Below are 4,354 nucleotides of genomic sequence, written 5' to 3'. Positions count from 1 at the left end.
TGTGCAAAAGCTTTTAAGTTTCATTAGGCCCCATTTGTTTATTTTTGCTTTTATTTCCAATATTCTGGGAGGTGGGTCATAGAGGATCCTGCTGTGATTATGTCGGAGAGTGTTTTGCCTATGTTCTCCTCTAGGAGTTTTATAGTTTCTGGTCTTACATTTAGATCTTTAATCCATTTTGAGTTTATTTTTGTGTATGGTGTTAGAAAGTGTTCTAGTTTCATTTTTTACAAGTGGTTGACCAGTTTTCCCAGCACCACTTGTTAAAGAGGTTGTCTTTTTTCCATTGTATATCCTTGCCTCCTTTGTCGAAGATAAGGTGTCCATAGGTTCGTGGATTTATCTCTGGGCTTTCTATTCTGTTTCATTGATCTATATTTCTGTCTTTGTGCCAGTACCATACTGTCTTGATGACTGTGGCTTTGTAGTAGAGTCTGAAGTCAGGCAGGTTGATTCCTCCAGTTCCATTCTTCTTTCTCAAGATTACTTTGGCTATTCGAGGTTTTTTGTATTTCCATACAAATTGTGAAATTCTTTGTTCGAGTTCTGTGAAAAATACCATTGGTAGCTTGATAGGGATTGCATTGAATCTATAGACTGCTTTGGGTAGTATAGCCATTTTGACAATATTGCTTCTTCCAATCCATGAACACGGTATGTTTCTCCATCTGTTTGTGTCCTCTTTGATTTCTTTCATCAGTGTTTTATAGTTTTCTATGTATAGGTCCTTTGTTTCTTTAGGTATGCTTCCTGCTTTCAAACCATGTCTAGTTTATTTGTTAATGCTCGTTGCTTGATAAGTTCTAGGGCATCATCCAGACTTTTGGCAAGAAAATGAGCTCCTTGTGGAGGTTCCTTGAGTTCTCTATTGAGAACTCAATAATATAATTATATTAATTTTGTCTTTGAAAGTTCAATTCTTCTCTGGAATGATGAACCACATCTTCCTACCCATAATCACCAAATTCTGTTTATCTTCTACTGAAGAGGAATGCTTGAATTCATACCTGAGCAAGGGCTAGGGCAAGTTCCCATTCTTGCTGATGTCCCATGCTTTGGGACAGGGTGATGATGCAGTTTAGCAGATGAACCATCTTTATCTTTAAAATATGTTAACTTGTATGTAGAAAGCATTAAATCAATTAAAATGTTAGATTTTCTAAATCTGTCTTTAAGACATTAATCATTATTTTCTTTCCATTTAGTTTGAAATTTTAAAAATAATGAATCCTTAGATAAAAACTATTGGTGTTTGCTACTTACAAGAAGTGTTGTTCAAATTTCCATCAGAAATGTTCTTTATCTTCCTGCCTACATATAAAAAAAGGTGTGTGTGTGTGTGTGTGTGTGTGTGTGTGTGCGTGCGTGTATTTGAAGCTTGGAATGAATTCTTTTTACTTATTTTTGAAATCAGGACTGTATTTATATTTGCCTACACCAAATGATAGTCTGGGTAAATATGAAAAAAAGAGGTTGAATTAATGTAAAAAAAACTCTAAAATTCTTATTTTTAGGGGAAAAGGTAAACGAAATTCATACTACAAATACAGATGATTTAATAGTCTAATTTCAAACTAGATGATTCTTCTTACTGGTTGCATGTTAATTATAAAGTACTTAAAGTACTAAAAATTAATTTTTCCCTTTGAGACTTTTAAAGTTATCTTTGTCAATATCGAGATAACTTAAAAAGTCTCAAAGGAAAAAAGGCTCCAAAATCACTGCTGATGGTGACTGCAGCCATGAAATTAAAAGACGCTTGCTCCTTGGAAGAAAATCTATGACAAACCTAGATAGCATATTAAAAAGCAGAGACATTACTTTGTCGACAAAGGTCCATATAGTCAAAGCTATGGTTTTTCCAGTAGCCATGTATGGGTGTGAGAGTTGGACTATAAAGCTTAGAGCTGAAGAATTGATGATTTTGAATTGTGGTGTTAGAGAAGACTCTTGAGAGTCCCTTAAGATCAAACCAGTCAATCTTAAAGGAAATCAACCCTGAATATTCATTGGAAGGACTGAAGCTGAAGCTCCAATATTTTGGTATCTAAAGAGATTGGTATCTAAAGAACTATGCTTGCTTTATTTTGGTCTAAATTATTTAAAACTTATTATTTTCTCATTTATAAACTTATGAGGAATGCCCACCACATTGTTTGGCACATAGTAGACATTAAATAAATGCTTAACTCCTTTTTAAGAAGTGGATTAAAAGCATTGAGATATGAGTTTGCTTAATTAGAATGCATTTCAGAAAAGGGGAAAAATAAGCCAAGTTAGCAACTCTTTGGTTTGGCATTGTAAATGCTCTTGGAACCTTGGTATGGAGACTTGGATTATTTCACTCATCCAAAAATCTAGGTAAGAAATGAAGCATCAAAGACCCAGATTAAAAGTGGGCAATAAAAATAAATTGATACTTAATGGTAGACAGAAATCATCCAAAGATGACCATGCATGCATGGGTATATGTACTTAACAACATAGATTTTTACAAAAGTTAAAAAAAATTTCTTTATTTTTCTTACTGCAAATGACTGTAGCAATGAGCAACTATCATTTCCTTCTCCCCTTCTTTCAGCTCATATGGAAAAACAAATTACTTGGTATATAAATAGAGGTTATCAGCAGTAATGCTAATTGATGGTATAACTGCCAAATACCAAGTTATATTCTGACAAAGAATATGACTAATGTTACTCAATAACATTTCATCAATCACGGGTCAGAAAATTACCAACAGTCAGTATTTTCTTTGGATCAGTAATGCAACTTAAAAGTTGCAGTTAGTATAATTAAAGGCCAGTCACCAGATAAAAAGTCTTAGTTTGTAATTTTTTTTCTTTTTTTTTACTAAGAAAGGCTATGTATTAAGTGATGTTTGAGCTCAATCCAAAGTATGGGGAAAAAACTCAACAATATGATTAAAAACTTTCAATCAGTATTTAATGAGTACCTACCCAGTGCCCAAAAAGGACACTCTAGGAGATATAATGGTAGAGGATATAAAATCTCTATTCCCCTTGAATTTATAGTATGATTGAGTAAAGAGAATGAACAGATTTAAATCACAAAGCAAAAACTCAATGGCTGAAAATGAAGTGCTATAGGATGTTTAAAGATAAGCAGAATTATGTGAGCTGGAATTATCAGAAAATAGCATTGCATGGATGGTAAATTTCAAGAAGATGTGGAAATGGGAGGCATTTCAGGGGTCCATTTTGTCCCTACCAGCTGAGTTCCTAAATGAGCATATAAAAATTTAGTTAATGAAACACATAAAAAGGCAGTTATGTATCCTACCAATGGTTTAAGACAAAAAAGTTTAATGCAGCGAAAAATTGTTTAGGAAGTCACACACTTTGTGGCCATTAAATTACATGGCAACTGATCTAATTGATAATTATGAAATTGTCAAAGCAAACTTGAGCGATAGGACTCAGAAGTAGGAATAAAGAGCCAAAAGTGGAGTCAAGTGTAAAATACAATGATAGATTTTGAAAGATACAGGTAAATTATTCATCTTAGGTGCCAAGGGTAGTGAGCAGTTAACAATATCAAGGCACTTTGTTCAAGATAGGAAATAATATTGGATCAGCAAACAGTAAGTTATTGGTATTGTTTCACAAAAGGAAACAAAGACCAGAATGAGTGAAATATGAAAGGAGAGTTTGCATATTATTTAGAACATTCTGGAAGCATTCAGATAGCAATCAGATTCTTTCAACAACAAAGATGACCATTACAGAAATCTTTGTTTTGGTGACCATTTTGGTATATCATAATAGAGAAAAAACTCTTAAGAGTCCTTTGGACAACAAGGAGATCAAGCCAGTCAACCCTAAAGGAAATCAACCCTGAATATTCAGTGGAAGGACTAATGCTGAAGTTGAGGTTCCAATACTTTGGCAACCTGGTGTGAAGAGCTGACTCATTGGAAAAGACTGATGCTGGGAAAGATTGAGGGCAGGAGGAGAAGAGGGCAACAGAGAATGAGATGGTTGGATGACATCACTGACTCAATGGACATGAGTTTGAGCAAACTCCAGGAGATGGTGAAGGACAGGGAATCCTGGCATGCTGCAGTCCGTAGAGTTGTAAAGAGTTGGACATGACTGAGAGACTGAACAACAATAGAGAAAAATACCTTCAAAAATAAAATTTTGTTTCTCTCATGAAAAGGTAGAGTGCTAAATGTGAACACAGTAAACTGCCGCTTCAGCATTACATAGGATAACAACACAGATTCTAATGCTGTGCTTTCATACCATCAAGTAGTGTGATGGAAGACTAATCCACTTTGTGAGATTAGAGCAGCTTGTTAATGTCAAAAAGAATTTAGGATATCAGAGGT

The 4,354-nt window shown here is 34.3% G+C and overlaps 1 pseudogene; it reads right to left on the bottom strand.

Annotated features, from left to right (window-relative positions):
• Positions 1-1,094, bottom strand: part of LOC122427748 — a 2,875-nt pseudogene extending 1,781 nt beyond the window's left edge.
• Between the last annotated feature and the right edge of the window lie 3,260 nt (positions 1,095-4,354).

This window comes from Cervus canadensis, chromosome 25, assembly GCF_019320065.1.
Source record: "Cervus canadensis isolate Bull #8, Minnesota chromosome 25, ASM1932006v1, whole genome shotgun sequence".
Lineage (NCBI taxonomy): Eukaryota > Metazoa > Chordata > Mammalia > Artiodactyla > Cervidae > Cervus > Cervus canadensis.
Note: the sequence above shows the minus strand (reverse complement) of the source record. Positions and strands in the feature narration are given on the sequence as shown.